The following is a 27785-nucleotide window of genomic DNA, read 5'->3' as shown; positions in this document are numbered from 1 at the left end:
GATTTCTGTTCTGAGTCATGGTTTTAAGTATTCGTATGATACACACCATGTAGAGAAAACTAGTATAGAGCCGTGAGTGTAAATATCAGCTCTTTCGCATTTTATAAGCTTTCAATGAGTTTAACATTCCCGGAGTTTGCGGGTTTGGCTGCTATCCGTTTTATATCACTTTAGAACTCTTTGCCCACCACTAAAGACTACGAAGAGCATACTCCTCCGCGCCGCTTTAATGTCAAATGGTGAAAGTAAGGAAAATTCCAGAAATTTCCGGAGTTAACAAAACACCCACAACGCCTCTCTAATAAAGCGACTGTGCACTTAACGTACAAAACGCAGCTTTGAAGCGCGGAAGTGTGCATGAAATTTAACAACTTGCGACTACTAACTCCCGATCTCGCTTGAGGTTAGTTAATTTTGTAGATTTATTAAGATCTAAACAAATCTCACACACAAATTTGACCGAGAGGTCCGATGTTAGATTGAGATGTTTTAAATATAAGTTCCTTATTACCTAATTGATTTTTATTAAGTGGATATAATGTACGTTACTATCAATTACAACTGAGAAGAAAACATGGTAAATAAATCAAAAATTTTACGTCACACAAGCAACGATATTATAATCCACCTGACATTCAGCAATCTACAACCGATCCTTTGAACAGAAATTCTGCCTAAAGCCGACAGACACATATTTGCACGTCGCGCCTGTCAGACTCTGTCTGGGAGAGAATCATGCTCAACCCGCACCTTCGGGTGTATAGGAAGTCACACATACACGTTGTAGTTGTTACAGGTTGCGTGGTTCGAGTTCCCACTACCACCCACGACCCCTATAATCACGTCTTACGAAGCAAGGGAGATTGTAACTTTATTCGGATTACGTGCTACAAGGACAAAAAATTAATACCTAGCTTAATTTTATTTTTGAAAAAGTGTAATCAGCTTGAACTTGATCAATCGATCGTTATGGCTCAGCCGTTATCACTGGGCTCGCATTAGGGACATTAATAAACGATTATTTTATCTCGTTTTATCTGTGAAGAGGCTTTCATGCGGCGCGAACGTGCTCATAGTACCAAGTACTAATAAGTTCCGAAGTATTCTATCGGAATAATTCATGAGTAATCATTTCCTAAAAACTTTTAAGTAGATCTGATTTCACATTCCTGCTGCCTTATGAGTATTTTCCTTTCAATGTGATTTATATGGGTTCATAAATAATTAAGGTTACTTAACTTAAAAAAAATAATAAATGAAGTATCAGTTTCCATCTTTGGTTTGATTTAGAGCTGAGAATAATGGTGCAAAAAATTGGCAGTAAACTTTATCACTTAAATTTATTATATTAGGTTAGAATCAATCGTTTTAACTCAGCTGTGAAGTGTAATATATATTTCGAGCGTATGTATGCATGTCTTATTCTATGGTAAGCATACAGTCCAAATGGTTTGACAAATTTTAACATATTATGAGCTGTCGTTGGATTCGGACAGTTGGACTAAATTGTGGGAGTGATATAGGTTATATTATACTTTTTATTTTTATTTTACATATATAAAATCTGTAATATACTCGTACGAGTAAATAAGCTCAGCCATGTATTAAGAAACATGTACGAAAAATATTTTTACTGAGGCATAAATTAAACTTGATCTAAAGTTCCTGATATAAAACTAAAGTATTACAGTACGTACTGAGGTAGTGAAGTAGTACGTTAGTAGTCCAGTACTGAGGTAACTACTGTACTTGTATCACAATTAGGGATAAGTCTGTTAGAAAGTAGGGGATAGTTTAGCAAAGTGGAAGTTTGCTCGTTTCTTACCCGTTACAGACAAATTTCTTGTGACACTTCGGACATTTCAGCAAGAAGTTAAACCTTTCTTAATCTACATAATAGCAGCTCTTTGCAAATGTATTTCAAACTTAGGTTTTCTCAACTTTCGTACTTAGAAGAACTTAGACGAAATGTTGTGTTGTTTTCATAAAGGACAGAAGTGATACCTAATATATTATGAGTATGTTTTGTTCACTTTTATAGTAATACCAATAAATCGTACTTTTATAATAATATGTACTCGTAGTTATGTACGTAAAGGAAATTTCGTAGTTCCACTCCTACCTACTCATGCTTTACATCAGTGGTAAAAGCTATGTTTGAAGAGTGGTAAAGTACAGACTAACTCGAGGTGATCTGACATTAGGGATACAACGCATCTGCGATCAACATGCCATCGATCGATTACAGATGTCTATGGGTAGCTGTGACCACTAAACAGATGGGCTGTAAATTTGTTGTAAAGTTTGTTTTATTTTAAAATTAATTAATTTAATTAAAGAAACATAAATACAATAAAACTTAGAGAATTCTTCTTTTTTGTATAAAAACATTTTTTATTTTTATAATACTAAAATAAACTAAATCGAATGTAAAGTAAACTAAACATAATCTAAATAATAATAAAAAAAATATATAAACTTAGGGACTTGTTATATTTGTTATTAGGCAAGAATCGTTTAATCTTGTCAGACGGCAGAGCATGATAGCCTAGTAGTTGAAACATGAACTTTAAGTAGGACGGTCCGAGGTTCAAATCCTGATATACGTTTAATTTTCTAATTTATCTGGATTTTGGAAATAATGATCACTTGCTTTAATGATAAATGAAAACATCACATGAAGAAACAGAAAGAAACACCTGAGAGTATTTAAAAAGTTCTCAACGGTGTGTGAAGTATACCAATTTGTACTTGGCCAGCGCGTTGGACTAGCCTAAACCCTTACCACTCTGTAAAGAGACCCGAGCCAAACAATGGAACAATATAAGAGGCGATATTTAATTATCCTGGTAAAGAATACTCCAAATATTCTAAACCACAGTTGCGTAAAGTCGTGTAGACCTTTTAAGTGTACGACAAAACTACAACACGCAGTAAACACATTTACCTTATTGGAACCTTTACGATACTCTACAGTAATATCCTTAAGTGTCTACAAGAACACGAGGCAATGTTATTGGAAGACAACGGCGTGTCGAAGATTGTTCTACAGATCGGAACATAGATCGAATGACCGTCACTGTCAATAGCTAACATAATGTGATCTTAGACAATAAGATCGTATCGTGTAGGATATTTGAAATTAGATAACAAAAGAAGTAGGTAGGTATATGGGTAGTTTTATAGGTAGTGGCACTGCTACGTCTATTTTTGCTGCCATTGAAAGACAAGGAAGTGTTATTTTATTTTACTTTGAAGTGTGTGGAGATGACACTCATGAGATATTCCAACTAAGTTCTCAGCTGGTGCAGCATGTTTTGGAAGTCAATTAGGGTTAAACTCTTATTAATTTGTCCAAGATAATTTCAGGAACTTTTCATCATTAGCTCATCATCATTACCATCAACATTACCACGGTGTGTTTCCTATAGAGTATAAACAGCGGAAGAAATTTCCTTAAGGCACAAAGCGTTATAGATTTTTAACTTTCTCTATAATTAATATTCGTTTTATATCCAAATGTTATCTTATACTTAATAATCTAATTAAGAATTAAGATCATTCACCACCACATCTAAAGACATAACAATGGAATGCCAGCACTTATTCCATTGTTCTCGAGTTAATCAAAATATCCTTCATGTCGAGTATTTCCTACGATTAGTAACAATATTATTACTATCTTAGTAATCCATTTATCCTACTAAATATTGTACTAACGATTATCCTGCCTTTGGGTCCGTCTGAGTTGTAATATACAATAATTTCTAAGCTTGTAATATGTTATATTTTAAATCAAGCTTGTCTCCCTGTACGGACTGCACTAATTAAATAACAAACATGATAAAGATAATTTATGTTGTGTTATGGTGTAATTAGTCGTCCCAAGCACCGAAATGTACTTGGGTCGAAGGAACAGAATGTTCCTCTCTTCTATGGACAGGATGTTCGTGTCACGGAAAAAGGTTAATTGGACTGTATATGCGATAATAAGATGATGCAATGTGCTATAGGGTCGTGCACTCATCCCTTTTTTATAATATAGGAGTAGCAGACGAGCATACAGTCCACCTGATGGTAAGTGACTACTGCCGCCCATGGACATCTGTTATCAACCCCAGATAGGATTAGATATACCTACCTGAGGTCGGTCAGAGATGCGCCGCTACCCCTTGCGTTGCGTTGGGTATAAGGCACCTTCAACTCACCCTAAGCTCGAGCTAGCTAGTCTTACCTCGGATTATGAGTATTAATTCAGGTCGTAGGATATTTTAATTGCGTAACGTTACATTAGGCATCATAATAAACTAAAAAACTAACTAACTGTTCTACACGAGACGCTTAAGCTATAAATACTGTAAGCAAGTTATTTGTTTACTTACAATCATATTGTTCACGAGGGGAGTTGTTTACGGAAACATGCTGCACGGAACCCCAGATATTTTGTAAGTAAATCATATATTATTTCACCCTATCCTATATAATTTTTTTGTCTCTCTTAAATCAGTACTCTCCAACATTACACTGCAGAAATCGACCGGCAAAATTTTCTACAACTACACTATAGGTACAACAGACAAACAGGATGAATATTTTTTTCAAAATAAACTCATTTGATCCCCGACTGGGGAAATAGATTCGATTTTTTTAAATCTGATGCAGTTAATTGTCATCAAAATCGGTCTCATAACTCCTTTCAGTATTATTCGCACACAAGCAAATTTAAAAATCACCCCTTATATAATCACATACTTATGTGTATACGTAACTGTAACTCAATAAATTTGCTAATAAAATCCATTTCTTATTTAATCCTTTTATAAAACATTTTCATATTCATTTTCAAAAATCTTCTACATTTGGTATGCATATAACAACCCTAAAATTTCATGCTGTCTCGGTATGATATACATACAGATGTGTAGACGGTATGTACTACAGTCGCTAATGGAAAACAAAGAGACGGCACGTGTTCGGTGTTTACTGACTTACATACATTATGTACGTTGCTCTTATAACTTTGTTGTACACTGAGTAAACTGTGATAGCTTAGCGGTATGCTTTATAATGAGACACCACTTACTATTTTTCACCTTTTGAATGGTAAGTGGTGGCATAGAGCCCTTCATGGGTCTACTGTGGTGCCGCTGTTATCTATTTATGATTTATAATAGTGATTAGCACTGTTTTACAGAAACTTTCCTGCAAAATTGCATTTATTTTTACGAGTATTTTGCGTGAAAATATCCTATTTTAGCGTTACGTCTGTCCCAGCCCTTAGTGTAATAACATCGATTCGTTTATGTAACGCTTAACAGAAATACGTTTCGTGAAAGAAGGCATTGATTTCACAAATATCGTCTGGAGGTAACCCCGGATCGCCCCGAATTAATTGAAAATGGTTTAGGTCTTGATACAAAAGAATAAAAATATCTTTTATTATTAGCGTATTTTCGTTTCGGGTATGGTCTGGAAGACGATTTTGTTGGTCTTTCGTATTTGTATTCGATGTGAGTAAACAGTTGTTCGTATTCTGCAGAAATAAAAAGCAATTCTTCATACAGAGGCCTGATATTAAGTAGTTATCTACAATAGTTTGAAAGATTATGGAACTTACATAGCTCTACCGAACTTTGAAGTTCTTGCATGTCGGTGGAAGGGTGTTGATGTCTTCTAACCAAGGGTATTGCCAAGGTGGTGCAGGGCCCCTAAAGTTTAAAAAAATCGTCTTAAACATTAGATTTCTACCATTTTGCGTCGCTAAGACTAGTAGTTGTTCTTCCTCTAAAAATGTAAAAACCACTGTTCCATACATCTCCCCAGGATGATCAGCTGGCGATTTGTTTAATCCATACCCTTCCGCCAAAATGTAGATCTGCTTCAGTCTAGAAAAAGTGGTGACTGTATCTCCCAGTTCAATCGTGCTCCTTCTATTACATTCTCCGTCTATGCAGCTAAAATGTAACCGCATTGCACTGCAGTTAATCTTCAATGCAAGCTTTTACTGCCATTACTAAACGTCAGTAGTAACTTGTAGTTAGGCTGATCTAGTACCTGAGCTGGCTCGTAACGTTCCATTAGGTCAATTTCAGTTATGGTTCCCTCGTGACCATCACTGTAGTTATAGTATGAAAGTTTGTGTACCTTAGTTAGTCTTTATGAGTCGTGTTTTTAGACAGAATTAGAAAAAAAAGAGAATATTACAATGATATATTTTAGATTTAATTTTTATTTGTATGGTATATAGATAGATACTAACTATAGATAAACGCAATCTAAATAACACGTCTATGCGCTGTCTTCGAATTACACAGTTCCTTACACTAAATAGTTTTAAACAGTATAATACTAAAGAAAGAAAATCAAAGTGTCGAAATTGTTTTAAGTTCAACCTCGATCTCTATAAAGACTAGACGTAATTTTCCACTGCGTTTAATTGCAATACTTACGTCACCAAAACAAAGATGACGTGACAAAGGGTCGTGAATGGAGCTTTAGACTGTCCACCGGAGCCGAATGCACCAGTGTCCTTTATGTGTCTAGCTTGGTGCAGCTTAAGATCCTTTTTAATGGAGGCAGAAAATAAGCATGCTGTCCACCTGATGGTAAGTGTATTTCACTGTAGACTACTGGAGAGCTCGGCTTTTTCTCAGAACGATTTATGGAGTTCTGTTATCAATTTTAAAATTATACGATTGGCGTCTTAAAATAATAAGACTTAAAACTAATAAGACTTTAAATCTTGCTTTGAGGACTAAGTTCGAACACCTCGTTACTCTTCAAACTAGTACCCTTACCATGAGTTTTTACGTTTTGACAAATATGACTGTTTTGGTATTGGTTTACGTATTGGCCCATACTATTTCCAAGTTCTGACACAATCCGCTAGGGGAAATTGTATGGGCAAATACGTAAACAAATACCAAAACAGTCATATTTGTCTAAACGTAAAAACTCATGGTAAGGGTACAGAACACAACAGCGTTTAGCAATGTTGCTTTAGGCTAAAAAAAGCTTTAAAGCAGCGTAAAACCGTTACGTCATAGATATATGTACCACTAATATTAGTAGTATATCTATGCGTTACGTATTATATTTTTACTTTGTATAAAATATTTGTATCAAACTAACAAACATTGACCGCTACTCGGTAATAATGATAGTAAAATACAAAAGACGTGAAAGACGTAAATCTACCCACAAGTATTGTTATCGCGAAAGACACAAGTAATTGTTCCAGCTCACATTAGCAACCCAAGTAGAATCACGTTGCACAGATAATGAGCCACTAACCATGAATGGCGTACGTGAATGAGTAACACCGTATCAGTTTACGCATGCATGGTAAAGTTATATTAGCCATACGTATGCGTAACAGTAAAGTTACCTATATAGTACTTAGCCAATGCGAAATATCCTTGTGATGAATTAGGTTCCACACATTTAACTAATATATTTTAATAAAAATTGCTTACAAGCAACTTTTATCAAGCCTTGACAATACATGGTGACATTTTTAATCAACTCAGATGGGATCAGATTCTTACCTAACCGTTGATATTCCTAAGAACTAAGATGTAAGTTAGCCAGCATGTTCATTGCACACTCTTCAGAATACAACTTCTACCGGAACGCAGGAACTTTCACGTTAGATACCACCTTTGATAAATAAAATATACCTATATCTACCAAGAAATCTGTAAAGTTCAAAACTATGCCGTGATTAGGATTTTATATAAGTTGTTGCTTACTTATATAAGGAAAACTAGTAGAGTTCTCTAGGGGTCACAGCGACACCATCGCTTGATTACAATATTGCCCCAAACAATTTGACTTACATTCTACCCCTGCAGTGGAAGATATAAAAAGAACGTGGATTTACTCAAAACGCTGAGCTTAGTATATTTCGCCCTAAACAGACGGCTTTACGCAACTACATATTTGTTTTCCTTAAAACAGGTTAACGTAACACCTTTCGCAAAAACAACAGGATAGGGCAGAATACGAGTTAGTGTGTAAATCTTAACACGAATAGTTCTACGAACAATTACTTCTAAAAATTGTGTTAAATTTCGAAACTGTTTAGGGAAAGCCTAGTGCAAAATTTGCTGAAGGAAGGTATGCTGTAGGCGGTCAATCATTATCGGATGTTTTCAAACTTCCCATAAGTCCTTCAACAAGGCCTAGTGACTCCCATGTACCGATACTAGTCACGAGTTTCAACGTGCCCTCTAACTTCTTGTAACACTGAAAATACCGTAGGCCTAGTAGGTACCTATAGAAGTGTACCTAAAAGCTTTCCTTGAAGAACGTCTTGCACAGAATGTAAGACGTAATCCTACTTTCAGTTTTATATTTCTTTGGCCTAAAAATGTTACCTATTAAGTACATTGATGTTTTACTTTAATAACTTTGGGATAATACTAACTATTCTCTCTTTTATCACAATTGAACACATTTTCTAAGGATTTGTGGCAAACTGGGGCAAAGATGTTGATAATACTTGGCTAATGTTGGATAATACTTTACCAAAGAATTAGTCTTTTCACCGTTTATTAAAACTAGAACCATAAAATAGTCATCATTAATAGTAAATCATTTTTGTTTCGTAAGTTCGTATAATTTTGAAGTCAGAAAATTACGATAAAAGGACAATGCCCATGAAAGTATGGACCGCCGTCCAGAGTTGCATCAAGTTGAAACTTGTTGTGGACGATGTATAATTAACCAAATACTACCACCAATAATTATTTTTTAGATCAGCACCCGGGTTCTGAAGTTATTTACCGAAATGTTACATAACCTCAAAATCGAAAATATCCGACGATAGATTGATGGTCGGTTTTAACTGATAGTAGGTACCTATAATGTAGTTCAATTAACATATTCCATTTACTTTTAAAGGTAGTAGGTAAAAAACCTAAAATAATCCTAAAAACCTAAAATAATGAATTCCGAGAATAAAATAATGATAAAATACCGCCATTTTAATTTTTAAGAACAACCATCAACATTTCGTCTTATTTTATCTTAAATGGAACCCCCTTGTTCAAAGAAACTATTCTGATCGACAAACTATGTAAAAAAATAATTTTAATATTACTTTCATTTTGATGCATGAGAAAAATCATTAGTCAAAACACTAATAGATCTTATTGAATTCCGAGTATAAAATTCCGCCATTTTAATTTTTAAGGACAACAATCAATATTTCGTCTTATTTTATCTTAAATGGAATCCCCCGTTCAAAGAAACTATTCTGATCGACAAATTATGTAAAAAAATCAAAAAATAATTTTAATATTATATATTACTTTCATTTTGACGCATGAGCAAAATCAGTACCAAGAATGGGCATTCTCCTTTCACAGAACCTTATTTATACTCGTATACTGGGCAGTACATATTTTCTTAAATTATTATTTTTTATTGTTTTAAGAAATATGAAAGACATCCATTAGATCAAATAATAAGTATATAATAATCACCTTATAATTTAACATTTGATACAATCATGTCGACTTACCCACTATTTTATCAATGAGACTTTACTACAATTTTTTTAACCACATTGAATAATTTTCTATATCTATCATTGAAATATTAATAAAGAAACGAAATTTTAATTCCTCTATAGAAAAAATACTTTATAAAACACCTCTGACATACATAAATAAAATATTTATTAAGTAATATAACGTGAATTTTTAAGAGATTAAAAAGCTCACGCCTCAATAAAAATAATTGTGTCAACATGCCAAGCAAGAGTACAGCTATTAAAAAATAATTAGCCAAGGCGTGGTGTTCTTGGGAGAAGATTAGTAAACTTTTCCTATTAATAAATTAAAATTCTTACGCCGTACACCATGATAACCTTAAGTAATATATAACATGGATTATTTCGAAGATAACATGCTTAGGAGATTTATAGTCCTTAATCTTTGAGGAAAGAAAGTTGAAGGAATTGCAAGAAACTTATCGTCGTAAATTATATTTCGGATTTGATACGGCGATACTCTTCATATTTTGGATATATGGGTCAGTCTTTTTGATGTTGAGTGGTCTTACACTCACTTACTACTCAACATAATATCTATTTATAAAACCCTTATTCGTGCTGTTATAAGTTCTTTAAAAAAATGTAAATCCGTAATTGGTTGTAAGAAATACTATATAAGAAATGTATTTGTATGATTTTAAGAGCTGTGGATTTTGTAATTATTAAATAAACAGTTAAATAAATACTCATTAACATAATGGAACTAGCCGAAAATAGTAAGTCCTTCATAAAATCCTTTAGGATATCGAATTTGACGATATATGTATGGTGTGTCCCTAAGGACATAATTCTAACGTGGATAGCCCTGATTTACATATTAAGTTTAGAAGCCTTTTTTAAATGAATTCGGACTAGTACCTATCATCGCAGTACACAAATATTTTTCCAACTTTCTAATTAAATTTACCACAAAAACGTACGATACCAAATGTTGAATATAGCAAGATAAATTTAATTTAAATATATTTAAATGTATAATTAAGTATTTGAAAATACAATTATACACTTACTTAACTTTGAATTTTCAATTCCACCCCTTCAAATTGTAAAGACAAACAATAAACAGTAATAGTTATTCTAGAGAAAACACGATGAAAATGAATTCAATTCTCTTTTATTTTTCATTTATTGCAGAACATTTGATATAAGTAGGTGCTTTAAATTCTCGACTCATGTATTCTGAGACCAAATTGTCAACGTTATTTAGCCGCGCTTCTGCCTACGCTGTTTCGGCACTTTGTCCCTGAAAACTATTTTACAATCCATTGTTATACTGCAACAAATTAAGAAAATCATAGACTGTTCAAAGAATACCGAAACTTCAACTTCAATCAAACGAACGATTTCTTACTCACAGCCCCACACTAGGATTCCCTGTATCGTGGGTGCCATGGACACACACAGCGACAAATACACAAACACCCAGACCCAGAAACAGAAATCTAAATTCATCATTTAGATTTCTGTCTGGCCGAGGATCGAACCCAGGACCCTCTGGGCGTCAGACCGGTATGGTGACCGCTCCGCCACGCGAGTCGTCATACCCTGGAGTTTTCTTTCCTATGAATATTTTCGTTCTGTAAATGTACTAAAAGTTTTCACTTACGTGAAGTTCAGTTTCAGATTACAAAAAAATATATAATATTACAGTTTTATTGTAATATATACATATAACAGATATGTAGGAGGGAATGTATCCTCCTCTTTCCTCTAATGTATAAACATTTTGCAGTCGTAATAAACGAATAAATAAAGTATATTATATTATATAAGCCGTTTAAAAAAATATTTATTTTTGTCGCTTCTATTATCATTATTTCACAACGATGTTCAATTTTCTTTGTAACTTAATTTATGTAATTTATTTTTCATGAATGAATTCGCTACGTTTTATTAACAACATCACTAGTGAAATGTTCTATAGAAATAGTACTGACTTGATACACAGTCAATACGGATAAACAACTTTTGACTACAATAAAAACAGATATTTTCGAACTCAAAACTTTCGTCACACGAAAACTTCGAATGAGAAAAGTATTATAAAGGCACAGGTACCTAAAGTCGAGACTGGCGGATGTTCATTACCTTCTCGTTTTGTGCTGAACTCACTCGTAAACAACTGCCGGAGAATAACGTCCCTAACATCACCCGCGCCAATAAACATGAAGAACTTTGCACCAAACTGAACTTCAGTGCGCATAATATTATTAAGCTCATATATTAAAGACTGTCACTGGTCACTTAACTTTTTTACTCTTACTTAGCTTTTTTATTTAGTTTTATTTTAGTTATTTAGTTATTATTGAAGTCAAATAACCAATGACTAAGCTGGGCACAGGTTTGTCCTTTACAAGTACCTATATATAAGAAAAGTCTGTGGTAAAGCTTAGGTTTATTTACGTTGTTGATTTCCTAAAGCAACAGCTACTTAATTCTAATACTTGGAGTATCAAAGTTAGGTACATAAAAAAGAACAAAAAAGAGATAGTAAGTAATGTTAATTTTGCACACCTCATAAGCGAAGCGTTGAGGTTGTGCTCTACTCTCGACATTTCAAAAAAAGCAGTTTTCTCGAAACTGAAATTGATTTTTTGTTATGTATATTGCACTTATAGGTTAATTTGAGTGCACTAATATCAAGTCAAATAATTTATCAGGCACATAAAATATATTTTAATATTTTTTTTTTGTTTAACATAGTAAATAATAATATTAAACATAATCTTTTCTGGACGTCCATGTATGGACGGGTTTATGTGGCATCAAAATTGGTCGTAAAAATGATCGTACCGGAATATTTTTTTTAATTATCTAAAGTAACACACGAAATAATTTCTTAGTCAATATGAGCGTTTAATTCACTGTCATTAAATTATTATTTAATATTTATAAAAAACTAATACAACAACAATAAAAAAAAATTGCTAAACTTCTTTAAAATCATTTTTCTTATTTGTTTATTGAATAGAAATAAATAATAAAAAATTAAAAAAAAAAAAGTCAAATGTAAAATCTTAAGTTGTAACCTCGTGAATATAACTCCATCTGATATCTATAAATGGTACTTTTTTACACTGTAAGACACTGTAAAGTTACAGTACAAGAACTTGGCACATGAGAACGAGTGTATTTGTATATTTATATAATATACACTTTTACAAATAATCAATTTCATTGTAAAAAAAAATGAGATTATGAGGCGTGCACTTTTGGATTTTCCAAACTTTTTACAATTTCACGAAGTAAAAGCTTAAAATTATTTTAATTACACTTACTCCTACAGAAACAAACATTGTTTACATTGTAGAATTCATTTAAAACAAACAAAAATCTCTCTGCGATCCCAAAGTGATTAATGTGATGTTATGAATTAAAGTTTATGTTATTAGTTAGAATAAAATTGACTTTAAAAAATAACTCCTGATACCCAGGGACGAAACTCCAATAACTTATTCAACGAGAACCAGATGACCGATGAGTTATTGCATTCTGAAAAGCTGTTTTGCATATAAACTACTGTTTTGATTTGATTCGGAAGTCGTTATTGTTGCCGCTTCGATGGTGTTATTCCAATAAAGTATTTAAAACTTTAGATGGGGAATTACGACCTAGTGATAAACCTATATTTTGACTTGCTTTAGCTTAGAAGGTTTAATCACCCAGATTTTTTAGCTGTTGTCAGCTTTATGTGTTATAAATAAAATGCTGGTCACTTTTTCAAATCAGAAAAATATCCTGAGGAAACCTAAATGTCAGTAACATGAGGCGGCATCCACGTTGAAGAGATAGCACCTCTTACGTTATATAAGACAAATAGAAACGCCGAGTAACAATGTTTAGATACTTATTATTCCGTGTTCCCTGATACTACTAAACACGCTTCACCACTGTCACTCTTGAAGCTGGCAAATACCAAACCTAATATAAAACATTCTTATAACGTGTATTTTAATATCTAATAAAGCCCTTACATTCATTAACACGCATTACTTCGCGCATTTACATGATTTTCAGATTTAGGGGTTATCGCAAAACGCAGACAGTTGAAAAAATTCAGCGAGGGTTTAGTATCGTCGTTAAACATGAATAGTGGGGTCCATCCATCATTTCCCACGTCATATTAGCGTCAAATTACTTGGTAAATGTGGAGTTCAGTAAACTGGCGCTTTCTTATCAGTTAGCTGATAGATAAAACTGTTTTGACGTCGCGGAAGATATTTAAAATCGTCTTAAAAAATCTGCAGTTAATGCTTTCATTAATGCTCGTTAAAGCTATGTACAAAGTTAGAGTAACAAACTTTTATTGCAAGTATTGTGACTTTAAAATAAATGAATTGTAAAGAAAATATTATTCTAATTTAAATTGTTAGCTTGTCTGTGCTAACCGTTGTTTACTCTGAACAGGTTCAATACCCAGTCCGGCACATGTAGGGACAAACCTTAATAATAAAACCTTAATACAAATTATTCACACTCTATTCTGTATTATTTCCTAAGTCCTATTGGGACATAAGTAAGTTAATTATCTTGACATCTATGGCACCCATAAAATACTTATGTAGGTACAAATAAGTATATATATAACAATACAAAATAAAGGAATCGAGCAAGTGTGAACTCAATTACTACAATTCAAGAGACAGAGTAGTCGGTAACTCGATAAGCTCGTCGCCGGCGGCAAATCTATTTATTGCAATAATCCACAATAGGCATATTCAATCCGGCTTCGGAAATTGGAGCCAATAAGCCAACATTTGATCACAATATTGGAAGGTTAGTAATTGGATAGTGGTCGTTATTGTCAACATTTCATATTAGGTTCAGATATTTTATGGCTCATAATTGCTTAAACTTTATCGGCCTAATGATTTTCATAATAACAAGCACGGCTTAGCTAAGAGTCTAGTCATTGGAATAATATTGTGCCTAGCAGCGGACATAAGAAGGATTGCAACTAGTCCAAAATTGTCCCTTGTACACTGCACTATTAATTGCATGAAATTTCTTAATATGCACGGTTAGGTACATTTTCAATAAGTTATATTTATAGTAGCATTTGGATAACAAGCCTTATTAAACCAAGTTATACTGTTCAATCTATTGGTAATGTTCAATTACCACGCATCATGTGTTATCCACCGGGAATCCATTAAATCATATTAAATTCATCTACCTACGCCGCTGCTTTCAGCTTAAAAGCTCGGCTTTTCATTATTACAGCATAAAGGCTTTCAATCAAGCGCTAACCGGTAGGTATAAAATTATACAGCCACAAAAACATATTTTTACCCGACTGAGAGTCATGTTTTCGAATGTATGTAACTATGTATGTATGTCTCATTATAGTATGATTTAGTAGTGACTCAGTAAGCATGTATAATCTAAACGGCTTTATAGATTTTAACATATAAGGTTTCGTCGGATTCGTGTAAATTTCAAGCGGTCCAGTTTTTCTTTTATAAATTCTCTAGTTAGACGGGAATTTCACACAAAAATATATAAAGCTTAAAATACTTTTGGGTAAATATAAAAAAGCGTAAAAACAACTTTCATGTTAATCATCAAATTATTTCTCCCACAGACACGTATAGGGCAGAATGGTGGGGTATCCACGGCGGCCCACGAGGACCCATGGCCACTTATTTTTGTCATATACCTATAGTCATCAAAACCACGTCACATGACTCGACACTACCCCGTTTTCAACTCCAATGACATCACATGTAAACTGTACTCAGAAGCTTATTCTTGTATCTTCAATCGACTACAATAATGTCGTAAGGCGCCATAACCACCAACCCTTGGCTAACAACATCACGTTATTGACGGCGTAATACATTAATGGAGATTGTCCAGCCTTTTATCTGATTAAAGACTCCTATTTCGATAATAGCTTGTGACGTGCACGGGGACATTATTGCAAACGGTGCAATTATGTTGTAGCCAACAGATGACGTTGGTTGTATGTAGTGTTATTTTTACCTGGCTACAGCGGCAAAAGGAGGGTTATGTTTCAGCCACTCTGTATGTGAGTATGTCATTACTTCATTAGTTTAACATAACTTCTAAACTACATATCATAAATATAACGTATGAATTATCGATATACCTATTGTCCGCTGCTTATAGGGCATACGATGTCATCCTAAATTCATTATTGTAACGTCGTGATTTAAAAATAATTTAAGCGTTGGGTATAAAACAAAGAACTTTATTACAACATTTTAAATATTGTGTATATGAGAATATTGTTTATGTTACATACGTAACTTGATTTCTTAATTAATCTTGTTGAATTTAATCGGGTATTTATTAAGAAGTAAGAGAACTAAGCTTGAACATTGTATATAATACATTGTACATACATTGTATATAATTTTCTATTTTTAATTAATAATATTTTCAATATTAAATTGTTTCTAAACACTCTTTAGCTAATTGCCGTCTATTCGTCTTGTCTCATACGCCGAGGGATGGTCGTTGTACATACAAGCCGTCAAATTGATAAGAGCCAATATGCACCCTGCAGGCACTTGCAGTTAATTAATTAGAAGCTAAGAGATTGACACTTCTCCTTTGTGTATATCTTTGTAAGATAAATGATACAAAACAATTAAGAAATAACGCCGCATGTAACAACTAACCTTAGTAACTACTAAGTAATTTGTTATGAAGTAGAAGTTGCAAATATGCATGCAATAAATCTTACACATAATTAGAATCTTACGTGTAGTTGGGTACAAAATCATTGTTAGTCTCGATTACTAATTTAATAAGAGTTATTCTGCCTTATTTAGAATATACGAATACTAAACATGAAACAGTCCAATACCTAAGGGTATCTCCTGTTTCCTGTTAGAATAGCATATAAGCATTACACGAAAAATGAACTTGAAAGGAGATGTTTCAAAATGTATGGGCTCGCGGCCACCTTTTGTACACTATACTAAAAACTAAGAAAACTTGCAAAGAACAATTCGAAGGGGTTCATTTTCTTCAAATCATGTTCGTTTAATTGTTAAAAAACAATAATTTACACTTAAACTTGCAACACAACAGTGGAAAAACATCATGGCGGTAGTGATTACAGTAATAATGTCATCTGTCATTCTATTTTAACTTACTATAAACATTATATACTTTTTAATATATTTTTATGCGGATGGGCGTAGATATATAAATATTGTATTGTATGTATTGAGAAACAATGCCTATATTTGATAAACATTAATTATATTTCCTTTCATAAATCTTGACTTAAAACAAACATACCAAAATATGTACTTCTATACCAATTTATTTTAGTTAAAACATTTAAGTGTGTAAATAAAACAACTTTAAGTACACATTTGATAATATTTTACTTATTCTTCACTTAGATACATTATTTATTCATTTTCAATATCTTCCCTTATCAATATTTTCATCCAATCATGTAGCAGGTTCTGTAATATCCTGTGACGAGCTCAGCCCAAACATCAAACAATGGTCATAATGTGAGCGCAACTACCTACGAGTACGGTTTGTTTCCCAGCGATGCAGTTGCAATAATAACTGTTTATTTTGTCATCCCAAGAATGTTCTTGTCTTGCTAATGTAATTATCTAAAAAAAGAGAAATGTAAAAAGATTAGCCTCTCTAGTTTAAAATTATTAACGATTATTTCACGATTAATACAACTAACTGATGTATATTTTACCTGATGATATTGAATCCTTGTCAACACAATCCACAGCGATCGCACGAAAATCACAAGAGTCCATAAGCTGGGTAAACAAGTAAGGTAGAATCAGTCCAAAATCGTAAGCAGCACAGAGTAGAAACATATTCAGGATTAAAATGGAATCTTCTCATCAGTATATATTTATTCAACGCTTACTTTTACACATATCAAATTGACAACTTCTTCTTTTTTAATTTGACATGTCACTTACATCTATTAAACCAGATACTATTTAAAAGGTGGTTTTGTTATAATTATTATAAATAATTAATTAAATTCAGAAATAATGACGGGACACCCAAAACAAAAGCCAGGTTGTAAAGTACTAAGGTAACAATAACTTTACGACAAAAACAGCGAAATACAGAATTACCGACATCCAAAGAGTATAGTATCCTATGTGTGGGGTACACATAGGTTCCCTGACCGACATCGACAGGTTTGAAAACTTGACATTGACTGTATTCCGCCATATTTAATATTTCAATGAGGAATGCTTATTTTAAATATTTTTAAACAGGAATACTTTACGTTATCAAAATATATGTGTATTTTTCTTCAATTATACAAATTATTCGTGTTTTTTAGATATAGTGTACATGAGATGGCCGAAAATGAAACATCTCCTTTATATCTAAAATTATAAGACCAATTTTGAAAAATTTTCACGATATTCAAAAACAAAAAAAAATAATGTAAAAAAATTTTAAACAAAATTCCATCACAACCTTCATCTTCAACAATATTTGACACGATGTTGATCTTATCATTCACATACCTAATATACCTCTACCTACTTGTAGATAAATAGGAGGTAAGACATATTGTTATATTTTCCCTATAACAGAACACGTTCAGAGGTACAGACATTAATTAAGTTGCAAAACTTGCAATGTGTAACCAAGTTAGATCATCCATTCAATGCGATGCCAAGTTTTACCTAATAGGGATAACAATTACCATACATCTTCTATGTAATGTAATTGTACTATCGATGTTTTAGTATGTACCGTCGGCTAGCTCCTAATACATTATGTAAATATATTTAAACTTGACATGTTTATACTAATGATGATTCTTCATTGATTTATTAGGTAATCTGTTATTCCTAGTAATATCGTTCACAACAAAATGTAGGTAATAAAATGTATGTTAGGACGTTTATATTATCTTATTTTCTAAACAAGATTTATTGATGAATAGTAAAAAGCTAAATCATATCTACGTAAGAATACGTAAGTAGCGAAACTGTAAAATGAACACGATCTCTAGACATAAGTAGTAACAATTTTACTAATACTATAATAAAAATATTAAAGGAATAATTTAAAACATACTTAAACGGGAAGTTTAAGTAAAACCCGTTTGACTTTTAGAGGAGACTCTTTCCCAACAGTGGGGCAGTAATGGGTGGACAATGACTACCTCATTATCGCTTAAGATTATTCTGTACCTTCGACTAACAAGTACCTACTTACCTATATACACGAGCTTCAACGTTTTGACGGCGTTTTCCTTTATCCAATGCGAATGGGAGATTGATAGATAATGCACGTAGCTCTTTCAAACTGCACTCTTTAGTAAACAATGCATGCCAGGTCTTGAACTGGCGACCTGATGACGTGATCGACTGCTAGATATACTCAAACGCAAGGTAACATATCTTTAATCTATGATTTGAAAGGTCTCTTAACTTTAACTAAATAAGCAAAATAATGGCAGTTATTTCGCCTTAATAAAAGAATGTTTAAACGCTACAGTATACTGGTTTAAGCGTGTATATAAGACACGTTCTCACTTAGTCCTTATGATAGCCACAAACCTGTGGCAGATTTGCTAACGTATGTTACGTATGTCCGCTTACCCTGTCCAGTCTTAATACTGGTATTGACTATCACCGCATATATTTTCCAATGGTCACTCCAATTCCAATATAAACATCTTAATCTTAAGGGTAAATTCTCTAATATTTTTACGAAATTGGCACAAACTAGATATAGGTCCACACTAGTAGCGTGTAAAGCATCACGACTCCGTTAATAACCTTGTCGAGAGACGTCGTTAAGAGGTCGATTATTCAGAACTACATACTGGAATTCTCGTAGATTCTATCTACATAATATTCAACAAAAATAGCGTAATCGCACTGCAATAGTATATTAGGAAATCCGAATTGTAATCAAAATGTTGTTTGTTGGCGAAAAACTTATTATTATAGAAAACATATTAATTAAAGAAATCTTAAATGCTAATCAACAAAATAATTTCCATAATTTTCTAATACTAAAAAAGAGGTATCGAAATAGTATGTGGAAATGTTCTTTGGCATTATGTTTGCCAAAAAAATTAAGGCATAGTGACTCTACAAAATCCCTTCAGGTTTTAGGCAAAAATAATGGGATTTACTATTAAGCTCGGCATATATCCTACTAGGGGTAATTTTCGTAAGCTGGGGTGATTCTTAACGCTGAGCAAGAAGAATAAGGATGCTGGAATATGTTATCAGACATAAAAGACACTATCGTTTATACGACGTATAAAGTGACGACCCTTTGAAATGTGATCCGTGTGTAGGTGGCTTGAAGAGTTCTAGGTTGTATCCACGGCCAGCCTAAAGTGATGAGAATTAAATTTCTGTTCTGTTGTATTCACATTACCCACAAAAAAAAATGAGTGTTGTGAATGGCAGCTTTGGCTAATTATGAATACTGTCTTTAACATAAATTAAAGTCTTAGACGGTACGTTATAAAAATGTATTATAAGATACAATACAATACAAAACTCTTTATTGTACACGAAATTAAAAGTAAAAAATAAAAAGTATTATTACTATTAAAAACGAATTACTTCACAAATTAAAAATAAATGTGCAGGTTATAATGGTGCAGGTAGACTCAGAATTAAGAAGTATGATTTTATGCGAAAAGGAATATTTTAAGCAATATTTAAATAGAAAAGATAGTATCCTTGCGGGAGCTCGTAAACGGAAGAATTTATGGCCGTCAAGTTACTGTCTACATATATTGCGAAATGTAGTGCAATACTTGCTGCAATTTTAAAATATTTTGTCTGATGATTATTTACTCAAACTAGCAGACCGCATTCGGTCTCTACCAGGATAAATAAATTGGAAATTATTGCACGATACAATAAACAGAGACAGTATCATTAGTAGGTAATTGCTGAGCTATTCTCGCCAAGATTTTCAGCGAAATGAAATAAGAAAGTCCGTTTCTTAAGTTTATATACATATAAATTATTGTATTTTGTTAAACTTTAAATTCAATATATCTTAAGTTCATAGTCATTGTAGTTCGTAGGCATAGGTAGGAAATATTTTCTAAAATATCCTGGCTCAACTACTATTTATCATAAATATCCGGTGACCTCTAAGTTTAAAAAGTTCAACGTTATGTTCACGAAAAGTGAAAATAATTGCTGAAAGTAGTTAGGTGAAATAATGGTGTTATGTGCGCACGTTACAAGTTATACCTCTAGGGTGTAACTAACTATAACATATGTGAAAGACGTGAAAAGATTTTTTGAAGGTAGTAGAACGCTGTGGTTCGTCTCCGGCGGCACCACCGCAACACCTATTTCTGCCTAATAACAGCAGTGTTACACGCTGCACTGCATTCTCGTCTCCTACTCTTATGTCTATGTTACAAAATAATAGCAAAAGAACAGTCCTACTAGGAAAGAAATACTAAAAAGTTATCTCTGAGAACTAAGTTGGAACTTGTCTTATAAGTGCACCTCCTTTACATCAGAATTCGGAATATAGTAGCATAGCAAAATAACTGCTATTAGGCACTGGTAAAGCAACGACGGTGGTATCTTGTAGTTTAACTACGAACGTTACCACTTTTAAATTAAGTAACTTCACCTAAGTCGATTTATTTTCCAAAATAACAAAAACTAGCTGCAAAACAACTTAAGTTTGTGAAGCGTTTATTCAAAATTGCTTACATGTTATTCGTATGTAGGTTACCAAGTATCTCCGGGAACCTATTTTAAGGCTATCAACTGGTGTTCGAACTCCATCGAGGGTGTGGTTTCAGTTAATAGAGTGGTAAATGTCAGTATAGTCTACAGATAAGTGCTTTTATTCGATCGAAAGTGGATTAAATTGAATGCTACGATGTACAATGATCCCTCGATAAGCTGTTGCATTTGTAAACACGAATATAATACTTATGTTTGACGGATGGAAAACAATTTTCAGGAGTGTTTCGGTTTTCGATAATGATCACGTAACAATACACGGAAATAATTAACATATTCTTTAGGCGGTTTAACACTTAAAAAAAACTCTCTGATTAGTGCTCTTTTGGAATTTGGACTAGTTCATACAACCTACAATGTAGGACTGAAAGCAATGAATCTAGGTGTAGTCCTATAAGTTCAAAAGAGTTATAAGGCCCAAAGTAATATATACAAAAAAGCCGCCAAATATATAATAAGAACACCAAAATAAAGTAAATAATAACGATAATAAATAATAACGCCAAATAAGAACGACTGTAATTTTATACATTAAAGAATCTCTACAATAAATAATAATTAGTTTTATTAAAGTAAACGCCGGCTATGATCCTTATAATATAAAGCTCCTAGATATCTCTAGATAGCTAACGTTTCTACCTTAAGCCACTCTTGTTAGACCATGGAAGACATTAATAATAATAAACTATATGTGATGAAAAGGAGGATACAATAAGCCATTATTTTTACGTAATATGTCCTATATTTCTTAAAGTAAAATTAAACGCACCTGTAACAATATTTTACCCTCAAAAAGTTCATTTTCATAACACAACACACTTATATCTGTTGTTTGGGCTCGTAAATTTTATTAAATTGAAATTTACGACAGAAACCGTAAATTGTTCATGAATGAGTCAGTTTAAAACAATGTTAGCACGCTATTACATAAATCAATGCTAATTAGACGTAAAGATAGACATTATACCGTATAGCGGCGTTATTGAAATAATCATATTGAATATTATATGAGCTTGGTGTAAATTTTAGGAACATTATTTGTACATTTAATATCGTGCAGTATACTCAAATTAAGATAATGCGTGAGTAGTGAAGCTTTTCACGGTTTCTCTGTACACAAAAGAAAAATTCGGTTTGAAAATGTCTACAGTCTTCTACAGCCAACCTACACATTTTTTAAAGATTCAAATAGGGTGCAATCCTGATAGTAAATTAATACTGCCTGGTATGTACATCTGGTACAGCCTTAGTGGGTGATCCGTGCCCAGCAGTGGGGCGAAAAAATATAGAAGCCTAATTTTTAGTCTCTCTAAATCGTTTACCTATTTTTTTTTTTTGCCAAACTGCCTTATGATCTGTCTGGCTACTTTTAAAATAGCTGAACTGTTATTGCCATATATTTAAATTATCTGAAAATCGCAAAAAGATTAATTTAAAACTTGAAACTACTCAGAATCTAGGAGCTTTGACCTAGAAGAATTTGTCTTTAGGCGTAAACTTAATTGGAAGCTATGAAGCAGGTCGTAAGAGCTGCAAGCACGACATAACTAGGAATTGTTTTGGGTAACAACCTCACACATGGCTTAAGCGGAACGATTGCCATTACATGTAATATTGCCGAGAGGAACGCAATATTCGTGTCAACGTTTTTGCGGCAATGCGAAGCGAGCAAATCTGTAGATAATAACGGCGTACGGCGATATAGCACTTAAAAGAGATTAAATATCATAGAGTGGATATTAGGAACTTTCATAACTACATCAATACTTATATTTTTTTTAAATATTAAGAAGCAAATAACCATGCTGTTCTCATGATGGTTAGTGGTTCTGCCAAAGGATTTATTTATTTTATTTTACTTTAATTAATACTCACCAATTAAATTAATTAAAGACAACACGGTCATACATGTTGCTCAAAGTATCTCAGACAAATCTGATCAGGATATCTATAATCAACTCTATATAGAACATGTTCTTTTCGAAATTAATTACAAATGAGTTTCGTTTACTGAACAGCAAGATAGTCGCCTGATACGCAAGTCGGTCAGCATCCACACACTTCTACCGAAACATAGAACTGTTTCACAATAGAAATAACTGTGGGGGTACCTTCCCGGTTGAAACACTGCCTCTGTCACCCTTCTATATTCTACGTATTTTTTATTTCATTTTTTTTTAAACTTTGATATTCTTTTTGTATGTACTTATACTCGTGATATTGACTCGTACTATCCACTATATAATATATCGCTAATATATCACTAGAGGGTGTCAATTATAATAATAGCAAATCTTTTAAAAATGTTGGAAATTAGTACTAACTGGTGATTAACTAATTACAAGCTTTTTAAATAGATTAGGTACAGTACGCCGTTCTGTTGCTGCTATACTGTTGAATGTGCACATAAAGTTTTATGGCGTACGTTGCTTTGTTTCGTCAGTCGTTGAGGAGGTAATTTGTCAATAACGACCGGGGTTGACGAATTGTAATGGGTGTATAGCCGTTTGAAGTGACGGAGATTATTGTTCTCATTTGGTGATATGAGCGTGGGCTCATATGTATCACCAAATGAGAACAATAATCTCCGTATCACTCTCGCTCACCCCGATGTCCACGACATCGGGGTGAGCGAGAGTGTTGTACTATTTTAATTTTTACGAGCTTTTGCTCGCACTTCGTATGCGTAAATCGAACAATGAAATAATAAAACATACTTTCACCAACCCCAATCATTTCGAAAGCCAAATATAAATGTTCATAGTGATTGCTTTAAAATTGACAGATTTTCAAACAAACTTACAAACCCATTTTACTCCGTTAAGGTTGATATTTCCAAAATTCATTTCTTAGTGCTCATTAACGTTATACAAAGAACGTATATGCAAAATTTCAGGATTCTAGGTTCAGTTTTTTTTTATAATATAGGAGTAGCAGACAAGCACCTGATGGTAAGTGGCTACTGCCGCCCATGGACATCTGTAATGAACCCCAGATAGGATTAGATATCCTACCTGAGGTCGGCCACAGATGCGCCGCTACCCCTGAGGACTAAGCTGGAACGCCTCGGAAAAGTCTGTCTCCTTTACCACACCCTTCAAAACGGAGCACAGCAGCGCCTAACACAGCTGTTATTAGGTAGAAATAGGTGTGGCGATGGTGCCGCCGGAGTTGAACCACAAAGGGTTCTACCACCTTCAAAACCTTGCTGCGTTATTGTGTTACGACATTCACAACTTGCATGCGTGTAAAGAGCTATATTGTAGCTATCCTCATAAGACATTTTTAAGCGGACAGTTCGTATCTAACTAATACAATTTTGCTTGGTATACAAATAAAATACATCATGTCTGCTATTTCAAATAAGTCCCGTCGCTACATTAAACTGAAGGGCGTAGAGTTGCTTTGTTTTACTTTGGTAATTTATTGACTTACCCCTACTGTTGTTTCAAGCAATTAACCTTAAGGAGACAGCTCTTCGTAATATCTGGGATTATTTAGTTCTATTGTTACAATTTATTTTAACGTACTTATATTGACGTACTTACTTAATATGAATCGTTGGGCGAACCTCTTCATTTGCTGACAAAGTTTTGAACGGGACAGAGACCCTTCATAATGTCCCAACCAGCTTATCCAATATGAAGTGTTGCTGCAGCTTATGGAGATCTATAATAAACCTCATAAGGAAAAGACCTACTTAAGTTTGAATAACCATGCGTTGGTGCGCTAAAAAGTTAGAGTGCCTCATATTGATATTAACTTAGCACACACACAAAGCAACGCACATGACTAACATGATGTTTAGACGGAAAAAATATGTAGCAACGTTGCCAGTGCAGTTAAACAATAAAGAAATTACAAATCTTTTATTATAAGAACTAATAATAGGTAGATAACATATCATACGTATTTCCACAAAGTAGATTAGGCCTCTATATAATCTGAGAAGCAACTCGATCTAGTCATAACCTTTCTTTAGGTACTTTTCTTAAAACTTCCTTTCATCCGACGCAGGGCGTAAATCTGATGTATGATGAAATCTCTTGCACAAAGGAAATATTTACGTAAAAGATAACCTTTTCAGCCTATAGGGCTGGTCTGAAAGTGGGTTTATGTCGCGAATAACAATTTATCAAGCAGCCTCTGAAGAAAATGTGAAGAAAAATGTTATACAGTTATATTCAATAACGATACAGTGTGAATATAACAAAAGGTGTAAAAAGAAGAGCAAAAAACGATAATAGCAAAGTAATCGTTAGCTTAAAAAATATAATGTAGCCAATTGTATAAAAAATCTTACAATTATTATTTTATTCTCGATAAATGGCACAATTAACACATTAGTAAGGTCATGTTTCAAAACTTAACACGGCAATTACCTTCAATTCATAGCAAAAAAGAAATTGTTCTTCCAGTAAACAATAAATACATCTAAACGTTTGTTCAAATTTAAATAGAAAAAAGTAACTAAAGTAAGTAGATTCTTGCGAGAACGTTTTTTGAAGAACGGTCGAGGAGACAAAATCTCTATAAAATACATTTTTACCATATCTGTGTAAACACTTTTCTAACATGTATTTAATTCACAATATGGAATAATTAAATAATAATTAAACAGTATTATATTTTAAACAAACATCTTCCAATAAATTAGTTGCTTACAAAAGTCCTTGATGCTAACTTTGGAAAATGGCACTTATTAGGCCCACTTTTGAATAAAACCTTACACAAAATCACATTATTTATTTAAAAGATTAGGACCTATATCATACTAACACAGGGAATAAATTAAATACGGATATTTACGTCTTCATATCGTATATACTTACCAAATTACCAAAGTTTAGGCGAGCTTAGAAAGTAGCAGAATTCCAGTTGTCTCAAAACACAGACAGACTTCAATATTATTCATTAAATCCAGCTCTTTCTCAGTACACGGATAATGAAATAACTTAAATCAGCTTCGACCAAGTAGTGCGGTTAATTTATTTACAATTGCAAATTATTCTACATTTACCGAGCTTACAACGGAACGGAGCCGAAAACGGAAGCTGCGATAATTACGACTTCATAATGATGGCGTGTTCGTATTACCCCGCACGTGCATCGATCGTGATTGCACATGACACGTGACAGGTGAGGAGTGCACGATATGTGTAGAGGCCGTCAGATGCCTCAATTAAGTCAATTCGTGGTATCGTAACATGAATCGTCAAGGGTTTGTACTTGTAAGATTGGGTCTTCGAAAGGTCAGTTGGTGGCTCTACCTTGTGTTGTAAATGTTTTTTAAGTACGTAAATCTAGTAAGTATAGGACTCTTATCCTATCTGGGGTTGCTTCAGGGTCGGATTTGGGGGAGGGCAGATGGGGATATTACCCCTGGGCCCCACAACAGAGCAGCTTTTACAATAAGGAAAAATGACGACGGGTCAGCACCACAGTATTTTTCGGATTTTTGCCGATTATAATTTCACATGACTAATTACAACATTCTTTGTTGAAATCATTTTATTTGTTAAGAACAAAAATTTGAAAGACTTGACGGAAAAAAATTGTTTTCCGTCAAGTCTTTCTAATTTTTACTTTTAATTCGGAAAATAATTAGGGTCCGCTATTACATGCCCCAGGGTCTCCATACCTCCAAAATTCGGTCTTGGTTTGATTATAAATTTGCTTGGACAGTGGTCAAGTGGCCAGTAAGTACTTAGTAAGTACCATCAGGTAAACTACATGCTCATTTCTAGAAAAGAAACTACAAGTCTATAAATTGTGTTTAACACCAGTTGTTTTGCGTTTTAGCACACTATTTCGATATCATATAACAGTTAATAAAACAAGTAATCGAATATCTATGTCTATATTCATCACATTATAATTTTGCCCTATTTTAGCAGAATGACGCTCAATGAAAAACCTTGTCCTCCAAATTAGCGCCGCACAACTTCGCCTATTATCTGAACAAAGCATTGTTTTTATCTAGTAAGTAGAATATCGGCTTATCAATGATAGCGCAGCGTACACTGAAAGCTCGACGTGGTACCATAAATATGTTTATCGGACATTACATGATTTTTACACTCACGCAAAAAAACAGAAACGCTATTTTAAGACAGAAGAAGTAATAATCAGAAACCACTGGACATAACTTTCTCACTTTTTTAACAGGTAATTAGTATACTGATATGAATTTACATACAAAATTTCATGTTTTTTTATGTCCAACAATAACGAAGTTATGATCGGGGGACAAACACACTGAAACCTTTCATGAAATATATATTACTGCGTGCATTGGTAATACATTCCGTGCCTATTAAGGCACAATGACACTATGTACCCCAATACGCTGTCCCTGTAGATCCAGGATCAGTATAGGCCTACGGTGTCCACTGCCACTGCGACTTAAAGATGGCTTCCGGGACTGTGGGTGGCGAGAGTGGAGCCTTAAACCACCCGGCCAGAGACCATGGAAAGGACGGCGGTATGTGTGG

General features: G+C 33.5%; 1 protein-coding gene and 1 long non-coding RNA gene across 2 annotated transcripts in view; both read right to left on the bottom strand.

Annotated features, from left to right (window-relative positions):
- LOC140747205 (adenylyl cyclase 78C) overlaps positions 1-27785 on the bottom strand; it is a 97786-nt gene that overhangs the window by 69004 nt on the left and 997 nt on the right. The window lies entirely within an intron of this gene.
- Positions 16905-17571, bottom strand: LOC140747090 (uncharacterized). The gene is made up of 2 exons (XR_012102846.1): positions 17262-17571; positions 16905-17166 (listed from the first exon to the last, which is right to left on the bottom strand). It is a non-coding gene; the product is annotated as an uncharacterized LOC140747090 (long non-coding RNA).

The sequence above is a fragment of the Epargyreus clarus genome, unplaced genomic scaffold (genome assembly GCF_041222505.1).
Source record: "Epargyreus clarus isolate Ecla_fem2 unplaced genomic scaffold, WU_Ecla_fem_2.2 ptg000014l, whole genome shotgun sequence".
NCBI lineage: Eukaryota > Metazoa > Arthropoda > Insecta > Lepidoptera > Hesperiidae > Epargyreus > Epargyreus clarus.
This window is presented reverse-complemented; position numbering and strand designations above follow the sequence as displayed.